The 18,138-nt window shown below is 46.6% G+C and overlaps 1 protein-coding gene and 1 long non-coding RNA gene across 18 annotated transcripts in view; one reads left to right on the plus strand and one right to left on the minus strand.

Moving 5' to 3' along the window:
• The window catches only part of RALGPS1 (Ral GEF with PH domain and SH3 binding motif 1), a 277,984-nt gene that overhangs the window by 16,593 nt on the left and 243,253 nt on the right, over nucleotides 1–18,138 (plus strand). For 15 of the 17 annotated variants that reach the window (XM_045043214.1, XM_045043213.1, XM_045043217.1 and 12 more), the window contains exon 2: nucleotides 7,219–7,297. The exons of 1 other annotated variant lie outside the window; for it this stretch is intronic. The gene's annotated coding sequence lies outside the window, so the exon portion shown is untranslated. Of the gene's footprint in view, nucleotides 1–7,218; nucleotides 7,298–13,110; nucleotides 13,250–18,138 lie in introns of those variants that run through there. One more of the 17 variants, XM_045043210.1, reaches the window with a different exon arrangement.
• LOC123381642 lies at nucleotides 10,656–13,197 on the minus strand. Its single transcript, XR_006588916.1, has 2 exons — nucleotides 13,066–13,197; nucleotides 10,656–11,177 (listed from the first exon to the last, which is right to left on the minus strand). It is a non-coding gene; the product is annotated as an uncharacterized LOC123381642 (long non-coding RNA).

Here is an 18,138-nt window from a genome sequence, read left to right on the forward strand (position 1 = left end):
TTTAGACAAGACTGAAGGTTATGGAATTGGTGGGGGGCTGGGCAGCCTGACAGGAAGAGAAAGGATGATTCTCCATTGCTTGTGTATAGCTCTTGCCTTCTTTTTAAAGTTTTTTTTTAATGTTTAATTAATTAATTAATTTGAGAGAGAGAGAGAGAGAGAGAGAGAGAGAGACAGAGAGAGAGACAGAGAGAGAGACAGAGAGAGAGACAGAGAATCCGAAGCAGGCTCTGCACTGACAACAGGAAGCCCAGTGTGGGGCTTGAACTCACAAACTGTGAGATCATGACCTGAGCCAAAGTCAGTTGCTTAACCAACTGAGCCACCCAGGCACCAAACTTCTGCCTTCTTGTATACATTTCTTGTTTTATTTTTTCTTGTATGCATCTCATACCCAGAACATCCCTGGGCCATGTACTCTGCTAGCTTTTGGTAAATTATTTATAATTCTCCTTTTTCTTATATATAATCAAATGAAGCCTATTTCTTGAACTTAATATTTGTGGTTTGCTTAAGTTGAAATAAAGTACAGTGAGTTTTTCTTAAGAAATAGGTTATTACTTGTTCTTACATATGTTGAGCAAAGTCCTTGATAATTGGTTCCAAACTAATGAAACTTTTAAATCTGTATGATGTGTTATGAGTACCATAAAAATGTAGAGCTAAAGGGTGTTGAAAGATGAGCCCAACTACTATCCAGTTTTATAGAAGAGGAAACTGAGGCAAGAGAAGACAGTTACTAAAGAGTGGTCCCAGTTGATGAGTGCCAGATGCAGTGCTGGGCCTTCACCCACAACCCTGCCCAAGGAACCTTGAATCCGTTAGGGTGAGTAGAGAGGAGACCAAAGGGAATATGTGTGCAGATTTTGGGTAAACACCAGACCAGGTCTCACGTGTCCTCATTTAAGGATGAACAAATAGAAGAAGGAACACTGGAGGGGATGCACTGAGAAGATCAGTGGTGTCAAGGGAAGTCAGTAAGGTGTGCAAGAAACAGGAGGAGCAAGCTTTGGACAGAAGGTTTCCCAGCTTCAAAGGTTGTCTCTGTCCTCCCTGAGAAGTTAGAGATGCTGTGAAAAGTGAGATGATGAGTCAACAGACAGAGATGAGAAAGCAGCTTGCGGACTTAAGGTACAGAAGGAAATGAAGCGCATGATGCCAGCATTTGAGACTGTGGCACCGCGGTATGTCAAGGGGTCAGGAGGAGACACATTGCCGTGCTCAGAAGGGACAAGAAAGCCACAGAGGAGACCCCAAGGTGTGGATAACAAACCAGCCTGGAGACCAGAACAAACAGCATAGAAGGAAGCCTCAATTTTTCTGAAGAAGGACCTGAATCTGTAGATTAGAAGGGCTCATCGTGAGCCAGGCAAAATTAGCCAAAATTAGGAGAGGATACCATTACCATCCTGGCAGAAGGAACCTTTAAATCAAAGAAAAAAAAATTAGCGAGGCTCAGGCTTACCTACAGCATAGGTGCCAGGGGGCAATGGGACAGTACCTGTCAAGTTTTGAGGGAAAAGGTTGTGACCAAAAAAAAAGAAAAATGAATTCTCAGCCCAGTTTTAGTTCACATTTGGTGGTAACAGAAATTCTTTCCAGTTGTATAAGGACACACCTTGTGTGTAGCTTTTGCTACAACCATGCACCACTCCGGGGTAGGGGGGAATCATTGGAAGGCATGCTCCCATCACTGAGAGATGAGTTAGAATAAAAGACCATCCATGGGCAAGTCATAGGAAAGGATTGGCAGTGGGAGTGGAACCATTCAAGTATCAGATGATTTCAAAGTAGTTGTTCTGATTATGACATAAAATATAATAAAATGAAATGATGGAGAGGAGACAGAACATGAAACCATAATTAACAGAGAAAGCAGGAGTTCCTGGTGCATGTGAAGACACTCTCCACTCTAAAGAACTGTACACATATGAGGGGTAAAAGATTTGAAAGCAAGCTCCATGCCATCCCGTCTGCCTGAATGTGTGTTTTCTAGCTAATAAAATGCTGTGCAGGTGTGCAGTGTACCTGGGGCCATTTTTGTGGTGATTCCTCTGGACATCATCTTTTCAAACCACCCTGGAGAGATTTGCTTGGTACCTTCATTCTGCAGGAGGGCATATTGCTGGTGGGAATGTAAAATGGTGCATACTCTTTGGAAAACAATATGTCAGTGTCTCAAAAAATGAAATACCAAATTACCACATGACTTAATTCCATTCCTAGGTATATACCTGGGAGAATTGAAAACACATGCTTACACCAGAAGTTGTACATGCATGTTCATAGCAGTAGAAGTGTTATTCATAATAGCCCCAAATGGAAACAACCCAAATATCCCATCAGGTGATGAATGGATAAACAAAATGTGGTACATCCATATAATGGAGTATTATTTAGCTATAAAGAAGAATGAAGTACTGATTCTTGGTACAACATGGATGAACCTCGAAAACATTCTAAGTGAGAGAAACCAGACACCAAAGGCCACATACCGCATGATTCTGTTCTTATGAAATGTCTAGAAGAAGCAAAACCATAGACACAGAAAGTAGATTGGTGGCCGCCAGGGAGATGGGGCACAGGAGTGCGTGCTAATGGGACAGGGTTTCTTTTGGGGCTGATGAAAATGTTCTGGAATTAGATAGTGGAGATGATTGTGTGCAACTTAGTGAATATGCTAAAACCTGCTGCGTTCTAGTGTAAAAGGGTCCATTTTATGGTATGTAAATTATATCTCAATTAAAAAGTAGTTCTTTTCCTGATTATTAAATGTTAATTATGGAAAAGTAAGAAAATAAAGATAGATGTCCCCCCCCCCAAAAAAGCCATCATCTCTTTTTATCATTTTCCTTTTTTTTAATTGTTGAAGTATAGTTGCCATACAGTGTTATATGAGCTTCAGATGTACAACATAGTGATTTGTGACTGGACAATTCTATGCATTATTCAGTGCTCATCATGATAAATGTAATTACCATCTGTCACAATACACTGCCATGACGATATTATTGACTGTATTCCCTATGCTGTGCTTTTCGTCTCCGTGACTTAATACTGGTACAATACTTTGTACCTCTTAATCCCCTTTTGCTCATCACCCACCCTCTTCCCCTCTGGCAACCACCAGTTTTCTGTATTTAAGAATCTGGCTTTTTGTTTTGTTTTTTAGGTTCTTCATGGAAGCGAAATTATATGGTATTTGTCTTTCTCTGTCTAATTTCACTTAGCATAGTAGCCTCTAGGACCATCCATATTGTCACGGATAGTAAGATCCCATTCTTTTTTATGGATGAATAATATTCCATTGTGTATATGTGCCTACCATATCTTCTTTATCCACTCCTCTGTCAGTGGACACTTGGGCTGCTTCCATATCTTGACTATTGTAAATAATGCTGCAATAAACATACAGGTGCATGTATCTTTTCCAATTAGTGTTTTTGTTTTCTTTGGGCAGTTACCCAGTACTGGAATCACTGGATCATAGGGTAGTTCTATTTTTAATTGTTTGAGGAACGTCCATACTATTTTCCACAGGGGTTTGCACCAATTTATACTATATCAACAGTGCACGAAGGTTTCCTTTTCTCCTCATCCTCACTAACACTTGTCGTTTCCTGTCTTCTTGATCCTAGCCATTCTGACTGGTGTGAGGTGATACCTCATTGTGGTTTGATTTGCGTTTCCCTGATGATGAGTGATGTTGAGCATCTTTTACGTGTCTGTAAGCCATTTGCATATTTTCTTTAGAAAAATATTCAGAGCCCTTGCCCATTTAAAAGTCAGATTATTTGGGATCTTTTTGGTGTTGAGTTGTGTAAATTATTTATATTTTTGCGTATTAACCTCTTATTGGATGTGTCATTTGCAAATATCTTCTCCCATTCACTAGGTTACCCTTTTGTTTTTTGATGGTTTCCTTTGCTGTACAAATGCTTTTATTTATTTATTTTTTAAAGTCTATTTATTAATTTTGAGGGACAGAGAGAGAGAAAGAGCATGAGCAAGTGGGGGAGGGGCAAAGAGAGGAGGGAGAGAGAGAATCCCAAGCAGGCTCCACGCTGTCAGCATAGAGCCCAATGTGGGGCTCGAACTCACAAAACGTGAGATCATGACCTGAGCTGAAACCAAGAGTCAGACACTTAACCAACTGAGCCATCTAGGTGCCCCTGTACAAATGCTCTTAATTTTGGTGTTGACTTATTTGTTTTTATTTATTTATTTTATTTTTTATTAAAAAAATTTGTTTCACATTTATTTTTGAGAGAGAGAGAGAGAGAGAGAGAGAGAGAGAGAGAGGGAGGGAGACAGAGCACAGGTTGGGGAGGGGCAGAGAGAGAAGGAGACACAGAATCCAAAGCAGGCTCCAGGCTTTGAGCTGTCAGCACAGAGCCCGATGACGGGCTCGAACTCACAAACTGTGGGATCGTGACCCGAGCTAAGTCGGACGCTTAACTGACTGAGCCACCCACGCGCCCCAGACTTATTTATTTTATAACTAGAAGTTTGTTCCTCTTAATCCCTTCACCTGTTTCACCATCTCCCCACCCATCTCTGCTCTGGCAACCACCAGTTTGTTCTTTGTATTTAAGAATCTGTTTTTTGTTTTGTTTTGTTTTTGTTTTAAGGTTCCGTATATAAAATCATACAGTATTTTTGTTCTCTGACTTACTTCACGTAGCATAATAATACCCTCTTGGTCCATCCATGTTGTTACAGATGGCAAGATTTTATCAGCCATTATCTTATTCTTAACACTTGGGGTACATTTGTCCAGACTTTCTATGTGTCTGTCTCAAAGTTGGATCAATAGACCATTTTATTCTTCTCTTCTGTCATGAGTTGTGTTTTGGGATGGGCAGAGTCCACAAGCATGTTCTTTTATTAAGTGTTTTAGCCTCTTGTGAGGGTGTTTATGTTGGAAACAGTATTTCTCTGCAAGTAGAAACAGTACACTGAAACACTGAAGTCCAAAGACCTGGGGTCCTGCTCTGACTCACCTTAGGTTTGCGAGCCTGAGAGAGGTGCTTAATTTCAGTCTCCTCATTCTCATCTTTTGAAGTTTTTTTTTTTTTCTTTGAGAGAAAGAGAGAGAGTGTGAGTGGGGGAGAGGGGCAGAGGGAGAGAAAGAGAATCTTAAGCAGGCTCCACACCGAGCATGGAGCCTGACACAGGGCTCGATCTCAAGAACCAGGAGAGCATGACCTGAGCCAAAGTCAAGTCAGACACTCAATCACCTGAGCCCCCCAGGCGCCCCTCACTCTCATCTTTAAAAGGAATTGCGATACTTACTTTGTGACATCTTGTCCACGAGGATGGCTACCCTTGGGTGGTAGGTAGTGATAAAAGGGGGTGCAGTGGGTTTCTGGGGGTGCTGGTGATGTTTGGTCTCTCCTTCTGGGTGCTGGCTACATGGATATACCCACTTCGTGAGAATTCTTTAACTTGTGCACTTATAATTGTGCTCTTTTCTGTATGTATGTTGCATATCTGTAAAAAGTGTACTTAAAACACTGAGAAAAGGGAAGCATATCAGTCACATTGCTCTTATTAAAGCTATTATTAATCATGAGAATGAAAGCTTTTTGTATTGTTGATGAATAAAATAAAGTCATTGTTTTAGCCTATTTATTTCTTCTTTATTGCTTTGATCATTGTGTTTGTTTTATAATATGCATAACACGTCAGTACAGTAGAATGTGTAGTTAACGTACAAATAAATATACGTACGTTAGAGGTGTTCGCTTAATATTTCTCAGCTGTCGGTAGTGAAGGATCAGAAGGTTTGGTGAGCTGTGTGGCTCAGGGTGGTAGCAAGGGGGCCGCCTGAGCGCAGCCTGGCTGCTGGAAGCAGGTGGGAAGCAGGTGGGCCAGTGGGTGAGCCTCCAGCAGTTCAGTGGGTGTCTGTGTTTGGGTTGGTTTCCCTGTTGCTGGAGCATGAAGCGTGAGACATAGCAGGGTGGTGGTGGGCTGGAGAGGGAGGCAGACGCCGGATCTCCGGGAGGAGGGGCTGAGGGGAAGCTCTGAAAGGTGAGAGGACAAAAGGAAGGGGTCAGCAGAAGAAAGGAGCCAGCAGAGGAGGCTAGAGAGGCTAACGGGATGGGAGGAGACAGAGCCACAAAGTCGTTATTAGGGGCCGAAAGCTGAGTTTCCAGAAAGAGGGACTAGTGAACCAAGAGGTGGGAGAACCTGAGGTCACTAGTCTCTGCAGTTGGGAGGTCTTGGTGGCCTGGGAGGGAGCAGCCCCACTCGTCAGGTAGAGTGTTTCCAGGCGGGTGGTAGTGAGAGGGTGCGGTACTGAGGAAGTTGGGGTGTCTGATGGGAAGCAGCCTGGAGTTCAAGGGTCAGAGCTCTTTTGAAGTCTGGGGAGGACTGCAGGTGTTCTCAGGTAGAGGGTAAGACCAAGAGAGTGGAAGAGATTGGGGTTGCCAGGGAGAGGTGTCTTAGCCCCGAGCCCAGGCCAGTGGTTGGCCCTGGATCTCTGGCAATTGCCTCTTTCTCAGAGGTGGGAGCAGAGGACCAGGAGAAGATAACAGAAACATTTAGGCTAAGGGAGGGACCCAAGGGAGCTGAAGTCAACTCTCCTCGGTGAAGGAGGCGGTGCGGTCGCCCTCCTGGGTGTGGAGTGAGGTGGGAGAGGGGGGGTGCTGTGGGGGACAGAAACCAGCGACGGGGGGCCTTTGCAGGATGCTTGTCTGTGCCAGCGGGCTGCCAAGAGGCCGTCGCTGTGTCGGGACATGCCGGCCGCTCCCTCCCTTGTGTGCACCCTCTTTTCAACAGCAGTGTGCTCAGAGGGCAGGGGTGTTTGTGTCTGGGTGCTCCCGAGTCCCCTTCCTGCTGGGTAGTGCCCGAGGCCATGGCTGGTGCTCTGGGCCTGCCAGAGTGCACATTCCCATAGAGTCGATGCTTTTCTTTGGGGGTGATTCCCCCGGGCAAACCCTTGCATGCTTAACACAGCATGTATCCAAAGCGTGACAGGAAAGGAGAAGTTTAAGAAGTTTAAGTTGATTTTGATGCATTTGGGACAGGCTTTGCTACCTGGTAGGCTAACGGTGATGTAAAATATTGACCTGCGGGAAAAACTGACATTTCAAAGAACAGGCTGAAATCATATCTTACAGCACCATAGTTGGTCTGACCTTGCTGAGCTTTGAAAAACAAGTCTTACCATATGGAACATGGTTGTAAATGTAGTTATTCCTCCTACTTTTACAGCGGCTACTGTTTGGAAAGAGACGTGCTGGGATGGTATATCCTGTTGGCCTGGGATTATGAAGCCCCACATGTATTCCTGGTAAGTTGGCTTGTGTATGGACCGTAGTCAGATGTGCTCTCTTGAGCAGGGCCGTAATATACAGGCACAGAAAGGTGCATGCTGGTGCAGGTGATCTGGGTGGTGGTGCGGTCAGAGGAACCTCATGCCAAGTGGGGTCTGTGGGGCTGAGGAGCTGCAGGGTGGCTTTTGGGACATCAGACATCCTCCGTGAGCCATGCATGCAGAGGTTCCTTCTCTCCAGATTAAACTCTGAGGTTTTCTCTGTTGGTTCTTACATCAAGGGCTTTTCTTTTCTCTACCTCCTTGTGCAGAACCTCTTGTTGCTCCCTTGTTATGCTGTTACCTTTTTGCCTCCAGTGGTGAGAAGCTGGATGTTCTGTGTCTGACTCCCCAGTACCTGGGATGACTTCCTTCTCTCAGCCTCAGTCTGTCCCTGTACTTCCGCACAGACCCTTGTCCTCTCTCTTTCCAGTTCAGCTACCCTTGCCCCAGACCCTTCATCAGAAAGGCCAGCTCTTGGGTGAGTGGCTTGGCCGTGGGAGGAAGGGTGAAGGCATATGAAGACAAAGAAGACGTGGTCATTGTCTTCAAGAGACCGCACTCTGGTGGTCAGTGCCCTGCCACCCTCTTCCCCTCCCTCCCCATTCTTGCTCCCTAAGATTCTGTGAGCCCTATCTGTGTGCCCCCAGCTGCTGGGGGCTCTCCTTCCTTTTAAACCCTCATGGCACATATTTTAACTTCCTCGTGGCCCTGTCTACATTCTGCATCACATCGTGCTTTTTGTGATGTACCCGGTACCTCCTACCTTACCTCCTTTACCAGACTTTAAACTCTTTTTTTTTTTTTTTTAATTTTTTTTCAACGTTTTTATTTATTTTTGGGACAGAGAGAGACAGAGCATGAACGGGGGAGGGGCAGAGAGAGAGGGAGACACAGAATCGGAAACAGGCTCCAGGCTCTGAGCCATCAGCCCAGAGCCTGATGCGGGGCTCGAACTCACGGACCGCGAGATCGTGACCTGGCTGAAGTCGGACGCTCAACCGACTGCGCCACCCAGGCGCCCCTTTAAACTCTTTTTTTAAGAAGTATTTATTTATTTTTGAGAGAGAGAGAGAGAGAGAGAGGGAGTGTGTGCATACACAAGAGCGGGGGGGGGGGGCAGAGAGAGAGGGAGACAGAGGATCCAAAGCAGGCTCCATGCTGACAGCAGAGAGCCTCACACGGGGCTTGAACCCACAAACCTTGAGATGATGACCTGAGCCCAAGCTGGACACTTAACAGGCTGAGCCACCCAGGCGCCTCTAGACTTTAAGCTCTTTTAAGGCAGGGGTTGTGTCTTGCCCATTATTGTATCCCATGCAGTGCCTTGTATACAGTAGGTGCTCAGTAAATATTACCAGACTGAAACCAACTTGGACTCTCTTATGGCTCTCCACACCCATCTGCTTTGTGGCCATGGTTCTCGGGTCTTGAGACAACATAAAAGAATAAAAGGGGGAGAAGCAGAGAGTGTCTGCCTAAAAGAATGTTAAGAGATTCTGTACAGGTAGGAGGAATCACAAAAACGTCAAAAGCTGAAAGATTACGATATTTTTCAGATTCTTCTAGTAGCCTTACCCTTCTGTCAACCCATTATCACAAAAGAGGCAGAAGGCGAAGTTTCTGATGTTTTCCTACCAGGGCTTCAGTCTTCCTTCATGTTCCACAATTAACTACAATACAGGTAATTCATATAGTGCTTAGAAGAAGCTCTTTCCCGGAAACTTACCTACTGGTGGGATTGGTTCCCCGAGGAGGATGCTGGAGACAGCTGCTGGAGGATGGGCAGGAGCACAAGACAAAACAGACTCAGAGGGAAGTAATCTCCCTGAGGTCGCAAAGCAAGTTAGTGGCAGAGTGGAGATTGGACTCTAGGTCAGTCTTGTTCTAGAAATGGAACCTGTCTCCGCTGTCTGTGCTTTTGGGTCTGATTAGAACTGGATTCCAGGATGAGGCACCTGGCTGGCTCCAGTTGGAAGAGCATGCAACTCTTGATCTCAGGGTTGTGAGTTCGAGCCCCATGGTGGGTGTAGAAATTACTAAAAAAGAAATAAACTTTTTAAAATGTTTAAAAAAAGACTTAAAAAAGAAAACAGAACTGGATTCCTGGAGAGGGATGGTGGCTGCCCACTTGCTGTCCGCGGAGAATCTGGGCAGAATTGCCCCCAGTCTGTGCAGGTGTGAGGACTCCTCTCTCCTGTCATCACCAGGGTGGGGACCGAAGGGCAGAGCATCTGCCCCCCCCCCCCCCCACCTCTCAGCAGGAAGGTCACACTTCACCAGCTCACTTCCCTTGAGCCCTCTTGAACAGAGGCCATCAGGTCGTCCAGGGCTTCGGGCTTCTGCTGCCGCAGAGGCTCAAGCAGTCTGCCGTGAACGGGGAATGTGAGAACCCGTATCCTTCAACAGGCAATGGCAAGTGACAGCACATTTTCGGAGACTTGGCCATAGAAAGGAGGGAAGGCCAAGCTTCACACTTGGAGCAGTGGCTCCTTTGAGGCAGGATGAATGGAGAGGACGCTTAAGAACTTTAATTCACAAGGAAGGAACTCCCAAAGGGGTGAGATTGGAGTGTACCAGAGGCTTTCTGGAACTAAAAAAACATGTATTTTGAATTCAAGGATCAATAGAAGAGTTGAAATTAGTGGTTTGGAAAGTCACACAGAAGAAATGCCTCACAACCCAGAACAATAATAAAAAGAAATGGAAATCATGAATTAAAATGTGAGACACTTAGAGGCCTTATCCAGGAGACCTGGCATGGGGGTAGTAGAAGTTCCAGAAGGAGAAAAAGGAATAGATGGAGGCGTAATAGAAAAGCAGTAGAGGGAAATAGTGGTGAACTGAAGAAAGATGTGATTCTTCAGATTCAGTGGATTCATCCAGTTCATCCTAAGGCTAACACTTAACCTATTTTGTAGTAAAATTCTTAAACTCCAAGAAGAAAGAGAAAAATCTCTTGTAAGAAGAAGGAGCAGGATTTTAAAGGAAAGAGAATTAGACTCTCATTAGGCTTCCCATATACAGTGCTGGAGGCTGGAAGGCAATGGACTTGTCTGCAGACTGTTCAAGGGAGAGGGGCTGCAGTCCTCTGTGTGCCCAGCCACAATGCCACTCACGGCTTATTGCAAAAGAAAGGCGATTCAAACATGTGAGGGCATAAAACATACAGTATCTATGAAGTGCAGCTGAGAAAATGCCTTGTAAAACTGTCCAGTGGAAGGACAGTGAAAGCAGGGCAGAGATGATGGGATAGAGGAAGAATGCAGGGAGCAGAGCAGAGCAGAGCAGGGCACCTGTCAGGGCCTATGGCTTATCTCAGTGACTACTGCTGCTGTGCATCGGAGTTTTTATTGTGTTAACTTGTTAACAGTTTTTAAGATAGAGGAGAACTGCTGCATGGCAAAACATAATAGGCTGAAAACAAAAATTTTAAACCACCTTTGCAAAACCTAAGGTTGGGAGAAGGGATGAGAGAGTGAAGAAATAAGTGTTCCATGTTTAGGACACTTAAATAAACACAGAGGAAATGAAACATAGAGGCTTTGTTTTTATCTGTCTTAAGGAAGGAGAGATACAGGTTCAGTTTTGACTTTTGGGGATGAGAAGGTGTATTAGGGCTAGATTTGGTTGCATACAGTAGATAACCCCTGCATAAAATGGCTTGAACGATAAGGGTTTATATGTTTTCATCTCATGAAAAAGTGAAGAGGTAGGCAGTGTACGGCTGGTATGGTGGAATCAGTGTCATCCTAGACCCAGGTTCCTTAGGTCTTGCAGCTCTTCCATCTATAGCAGATTGCCTCCTGATTCATGATGGCTGCTTGAGCTCCAGTCATTACATCTGCATTCCAAAAGCCTGAAGGAGACAAGGGGAAGAAGGGTGTGCCCGTGCACTTTCAGACATTTCTTTTTTTTTAACATAACAAAAGATACTTTTTTTTTTATTATTGCTCTCATCACCTAGAAAATTCCAAGTATTTTAGGAGCTCTGTACGAGCAAGGGGGATAAAGACCAAATACATATTTCTTATTGTAAGTCACAATTTCATAATGACCCTTTCAGACCTTTCTTAAAGGTCTCACACAGCACTAACATTTATACCTCAATGAGTAGAGCTTAGCCACATTGAGCTACAAGGGAGCACAGGGTGGGCTTAGCTAAAAACAGGAGTTCTCATTCTAAAGAAGAAAGGGAGAAAAAAAGAAGTTGAGATTTCTGCCTCAAACGATAATCAGTAGCAGAATGAATACAAATTAAAACAATAGTTTTCTTTTTTTTGCCTTTTTAATTAGCAAAAAAAGTTACAATGAAACCAGTGTTAGCAAGTGAGTGGGGAAGTGGGTCCTCTATGACATTGCTGGTAGGGAGTATGAACTGTTCTAACTCTGTGGGGAACATAATCTGAAAGTATCTGATACACTTTAACGTGTGTATTACACGTTAACTTTACACGTTAAAGTGTATCAGATACTTTCTAATTTTTGGAGTGGCAAAAAGGCAGCGATGGATTAGGCGTTTATTACAAAGGAGCCGGCTTTCTCTGTTCCGACATGGGAGAAGGCCCCAGTCTGGTGGGTTTAAAAGATAAATTGCATAATAACGTCTCCAGTAGGGGTTGCAAACTGGTGGCCTGTGGTGGCAGATAACCCTGTGCTGGGCACTGTGTTAAGTGCTTTACACAGTGAACTTACTCTCATCTCACAGTGAACTCACAAGGTGGGCAGTATTAGATCACCTATGTTTAGAGGAGGAAATTGAAGCACAGAAAGACTAAGTATCTTTTTTTTTTAAGATTATTTTTTAAAATATTCACTTCTGAGAGACAGAGACAAGAGACAGCGTGTGAGCGGGGTAGGGGCAGAGAGAGAGGGAGACACAGAATCCGAAGCAGGCTCCAGGCTCTGAGCTGTCCGCACAGAGCCCGACAGAGTCCGACAGAGCCCGAACCCACAAACCACAAGAGCATGACCTGAGCTGAAGTCGGACGCTTAACCGACTGAGCCACCCAGGTGCCCTGAGACTAAATATCTTTCTTAAGGTCACCCAACCAATAGATGCTAGGCCCAGGCTGTGACCAGGGCTCCAAAATCTGGACTTCTATCCACTCTGCTACCCGGCCCAAAGAGCACTGTCTAATCTCCCCCTTGGTTGCTTTGTGTGGCCAGTTCAGAGCTTTACGGATGTTCCAAATGGAAAGCTCTAAGTGGTGTAGTTAGCCACAGGCCCCGTGTGTCCTGCTCCTGTTATACCTGCGTCTTCACCAGTGACCTCGTCTGCCTGGGCCCTGCAGGCGCTTGAGGGTATGGCCAGGGTTTCTGGTATGAGTCCCGCTTGGTGATGTGTATTTATGCGGCTTAGCGGAAATGCTTGGAGGCACACACCTTGCTGCTTGCTGTGATTACCTCTGGAGTGTGGAAGGGGGAGGGCGGTGGGGGAAGGGTGGGTTGATGAGTTTTATTTGTACATCTTACTGGATTTGCCTTAGAGCCACAGGGACCTGTTGCTTTTGCAGTTTAAACTGGAGGTCCAATGAGGTAGAACCTATAAATAATTAAATATCAAGAAACATCCCAGTAACTGTAACTGAACCTTCCTTTCTGTCATTTCCTTTGAGATTGTCTTTATAAATGTGACTGTTTAAGCAAGGAGACATGAGTTTTCCTTTCTGTAAGATGAAGGCCATCCGTTGGAACATGTGACGCTTTGTGACTTTTGAGCATCTAGTTCCGGAACCTAAACTTACGTTGACAGCAGCACAAAGGTTGCTCAGGAAAGGGTTTGTGAGCCGTGGAAGCCTCGGGCCAGCTCCTGACACGGCTCGCGTGACCCTCTTACTGGATGTCTTGGAGAGGCAGCCGAGTGCTGTGTGCCAGAGCTGTGGCGGTCCGGGGAGGAAGACGAACCCAGATGCAGGACAACTGTGGCAGGTGCCATGGAGGAGAAGGCTGGGTGCTCTAAAAGCCAGTGGGAGAAGGACATAACAGAGGGGGTCCCAGAAGGGTTCCTGGAGGAAGTAACATCTAGGTTAAGACTGGAGAGGAGAGGAGGGAGGATGGCCTCAACGGCCCCAGTGAGAGACAGCAGGGCAGGCGTGGCCGCTGGCGACCTCGGGCAGCATTTTGGTACCTGTTGGCGCATCTCTCCTTCCTTGGCTGGAAGCCGCCTCCACAGGGCTGGCAGAGGGACTGCAACTCCCAGCACAGAACATGCTTCCCCATAGGCGGGGCCTGTGGTACCTCTAAGCCCCCTCTTTCCTTCCCCTGTGAGGACCACAGCCCTGACCACTTGGGAGTGGGTTTGAATGCAAGGAATCGGTGGGTGGGGTGGGGGAAGGAGTGCACAGGAAGCAAGGACAGCAAGGCTAGGATGTGATGGTCACATGGGCCGTTGGGCTAGGATGTGATGTTCACATGGGCCATGTGATGTTCACATGGGCTGGCTGGGCTTTGAAGATCAGTCTGTAGGGAGCCTGGGAGGGATCTGGGCTGGAGGGATTGTTAAGGCAAGTTTCACCTGTTCTTAGTTGAGGCGGCTGCTGGGAGGTAACTTCCACCTGGGTCCTGCCTGAGCCCCGAATGTTGCTGTGCTCCCCCGGCCCCTCCTGCCTCAGGCATTAGCCCCGGTATTTGCACCACTTCTCCCCCCCGCACCCTGCAGGGGTGTTTGTACCTGCGGGAGGGCCTTGTCTCCTTCAAGTCCTTTTGTGCAGTCCTTGAGCCTTTTTGGGGGGCAGCAGAACCAGATGGCTTGGGGGTGCTGTTGGGGTGGCTCAAGCATCACAGCCTTGCTCTGACCTTGCCCCTTCCCTTCCACAGTAGGCTGGGGGAGTAATTCATCCATTTTTATTGAGAACACAGCCAACTGCTGGGTTCTGTGCTGGGGACTGAGGCTAAAATAACCGTTGGAGAATCTGCCCTGTGCCGGGCACTGCTGTCAGCACTTACCCACAGAGGCGGCCTCAGCTCAGGGACCTCATTCACACGGAGCACTCAGGCGAGTGCTGCACAAGGTGGGACACAGAGGGGGAAGTGGAGCTTAGAGAGGCCCTTGCCCCCTGCCATGCTGGTGGTAGGTGGAGAGCTGCATTCAGACACAGGGTGTCGCGCTTGTAGGTGCCATCCCTGGTGGCGAACGAGATGGGTACAGAGCTCGTGGCCCAGCAGGCACATGCTCAGGGATGACGGCAGTTCCCCGTCAGGGTGACAGGTGCTGTGGCGGGTTAGTGGAGGGCGCACAGAGGAGGGGCCCTCGACCCAGACCGAGGACCAGAGGATGGAGAAGGGACCAGTGTCCCAGGAAGAGTCCTTGGTGTGATCAGCATCACTGCCCTGTCACCCGGGGCTTGTACTTCAGTCTCCTCTGGGCTTTGGTGAGGAGGTGCTGGCTTAGTGGCCTGTGCCCATGCTCAGTTAGTTAGTGATTAATCACGGAGAGCAGCTACGTGGCTCCTGAGCCCAGCCAGACTCGTAGGACCTTGGCCCTTAGGCACTCTCACTGGGGAAGACCCGTCCTCTTCCACAGGCTGTGTGACCTGAGTTTGCCACTACAAATTCCCCAACCTTTTTGGGGACACATACGCAGAGGGCCTGGTTTTATGGATCTGTGCCCCCCAACCCACCTCTCTCCACTTCTGCCCTCGAGTACATTTGTAAAGGACTGCGCCCTTGTAGTTACAATGGAACGTTGTAAAAACTCTGAAAATCCAAGCTGAATAAATCCTGCCTTGACCCTGCCACCCAACAAACCAGACTGCATCTGTGCCGCCCATTTTCTCTCCAGTCCCTGTCCACGGGGCAGGTGGGGTTGCTACAATTGTGCACCTTGCGAACGGAGTTCCTTGATGGGCTGCGGAGGACATTGCTCGGCTGGAAATGGCCACCAGGTGGTGCCAGAGCACCAGGCGCCCGACCCCACCCTCCTGCGTCGGGACTACCTGGCCCTGAGCCGTGCTCCAAGTGCACGTCTGTGGAAGTTCACTTTCGGGTTTCTCCCCGGATGCCGTGTTGCTCACAGCCTCGTTTTATCACCTACTTGGAAAGAAACGGAGCAATACTGAAAGTACAAAAGTACTGAAAGTACAAAAAGTAGAAAGTCAAAGTGCTATGCACTGACACCTTTCGCAGGTGACGGTAGTAACAGTCATGTCTTTATGTACGTGTGTGTGCCCACATGTGTGCATACGTATTGGAAAGCATGTCCAGATGTCACTTTCTCAGTGAAAGCACTTCTCAGCCCTCGCCATTGAAGATTGCAACCCCCCCTTCCCCTCTGCCTGGCCGCCCCCGCCCTGCTTTACCTTTTTCCTCTCTTACCACAGCTGACTCTCGGTACACTTTTCCCTGCGTGCTGTATTGTCTGCCTCCTCCACCAGCAGGTACTGGGGGATTTCTGGCTTTTCCTTCACTGCTCTGTGCCCAGCACCTGGAACAGTACCTGACCCAGACTAGACTTTCAGGAAATATTTGCTGAATGAAATAATAAGGGTGGCTGTGTCCTGAATTTGTGGCCATCTTTCTCTGTCCATAACTATTTGTCTGTCGCATCCTTTTCAATCATCCTTTCCATCCCCATCAGTGGATGTGGTCCACCTACCTGTACTGAAACACGCCAGTGAGGCTTTCCAGTGTTTTCTTCTCTTTTTTGCAGGTGGTGGTATGGTCAGTGACTTGCTGGAACACACTCTCTGGTCGGTTGCCCGTCTGATGATTTCCTTGCTTTGCTCAGACTCTGGGCTAAGTGCTTCCCAAATAGCATCTTGTGTGGTCCTCACACCTATGAGAAAGGTGCTGCTGGTAGCTTCTCTCTTTGCAGGTGGGAAGTTGGGGCTTAGAGAACAGGCTCCTGGCCTGGGCCACATGTCTGCTGAGAGCTGAGCCAGGCTCTTGGGGAATTCCTTCCATATTAAGGATCTTACTACATCCTCTCTCATGACATTTCAGACACACATTTCCCCAGTTTCTTTTTTTTTGTTTTGTTTTACATCTTTTATGTCTTTTTAAAAATGTTTATTTATTTTGGAGAGGGAGAGAACAAGTAGGGAAGGGACAGAGAGAGAGGGAGAGGGAGGATCCCAAGCAGACTCTACACTGTTGGCTCAGAGCCTGACATGGGGCTTGATCTCACTAACTATGAGATCATGGCCTGAGCTGAAATCAAGACTTGGATGCTTAACTGACTGAGCCACCCAGGTGCCCCCATTATGTCTTAAAAAATTTTTTTTTAACATTTTTATTTTTGAGTCAGAGAGCAAGTGGAGAGGGGGCAGAGAGAGGGAGAGGCAGAATCCGAAGCAGGCTCCAGGCTCTGAGCTGTCAGCACAGAGCCCAATGTGGGGCTTGAACCCACGAGCAGTAAGATCATGACCTGAGCCACAGTCGGCTGCTTAACCTACTGAGCCACCCCGGTGCCCCAATGATGTCTTTTCTTATACGGAGTTCGAATTTTTTTTATTGTAGTTAAATCTGCTGATGGTTTCCTTTGTTTTTCTGGCTTTTGTATCACCCTAGAAAGAACTTCTTCACCCCAAGGTTATTAAAAAAAAATAATGGCTAGCGTTTCCTCTGGTATTTTTATGGGGATTTTATGTTTGGTTAAGTCTCTAATCTATCAAAATTTTATTCTTATATATGATATGGGGTAAGATTTTAAACAAATCCCCCCCCCCCTTAAGAGAATAGTAAATTGTTTTGTCAACATCTATTAAGTGATCCATCCCTCCATGCTGTTTGCAATGCCGTTGTGACCAGATGTTAATTCTCACATGTATTTGACCCTGTGCTCTGGGCTGCGTTCTGTCCTGCTCATTCATTCATCTCTCAGTGCTCTTTATCCTCGACCATGGCTTCCTGGCAGGACAGATCACTTCTCATCACATGTCTTTTTTTTGAAAACTTCTTAGCTTTTAAAAATTATTCTTCCAGATGAAACTTCAAATCAATTTGTTGAATTCCAAAATGAATCCCCTTAGAATTTAGAATGACCTTGTATTTTATTTATAGATCAGTTGGGGAGAGTTGATGCTTTTGCAATATTGTCTCTTTATTCAGAGGAGTGAAATCTCTCTCCTTTAATTTGTCTTCTTTTTTGTTAGGAAAACTTCATGATTTGCTTCAAATGATTTCTGTACATTTCTTTTGAAGTTTATTTGTAGGTATCATTTGCTTGGTAGACTCCCAGGCCATTGACTTTTCTAGCTGGCTGTTGAGACCAGAGAGACCGTTGATTTTGTGGCCAGATGTCTGACACTCATAGCTTCTCTTCTGTCCACTTCCATTCGCTGCAAATCTTCTAGGAATTCTTAACTTCTGGTTTGGTGATGTCATTCTTCCCTGTATTTCAACACTGCAACAGATTTCTTGTTCTTTTGTTTTTGTTTTTGTTTTTCATTTAATAAGATTTGGTGAGGGGAACGCAGATGTGTGGACCCAGTACATTGTCTTGGAACTAAGATCTGTTTCTGTGGTTTGTTGTGAACATGTGACTTTCTCTGTGCGCTCTGGTGCCCCGACCCCTGCCCCTGTCACCCACTGCTGTGTGCTCCGTGGGGGTGTGGGATGGTACTTGAAGACGGTCTAGGACCAGGGTATTCTTCCTCAACTTCTGGCTCCTACTTCGTGGGGCACACCCTTTATTCCTAATGGGCTTTTTGTGCCGCTGCCCAGATGTTTTTCACTCTCCTCCAGCCAGACCTCGCCCACCCCGCCTCACTCTTAGCTGACTTCCTTCCTGTTTCAGTGGGAAATGCCAGGCTGTGCACGATGAGTCAGGGCTCAGTGGTGTCTGTCAGGAAGGCCCAAGAGTGTGGGTGTCCTGTTCT

Source organism: Felis catus, chromosome D4 (genome assembly GCF_018350175.1).
Source record: "Felis catus isolate Fca126 chromosome D4, F.catus_Fca126_mat1.0, whole genome shotgun sequence".
Taxonomy (NCBI): domain Eukaryota; kingdom Metazoa; phylum Chordata; class Mammalia; order Carnivora; family Felidae; genus Felis; species Felis catus.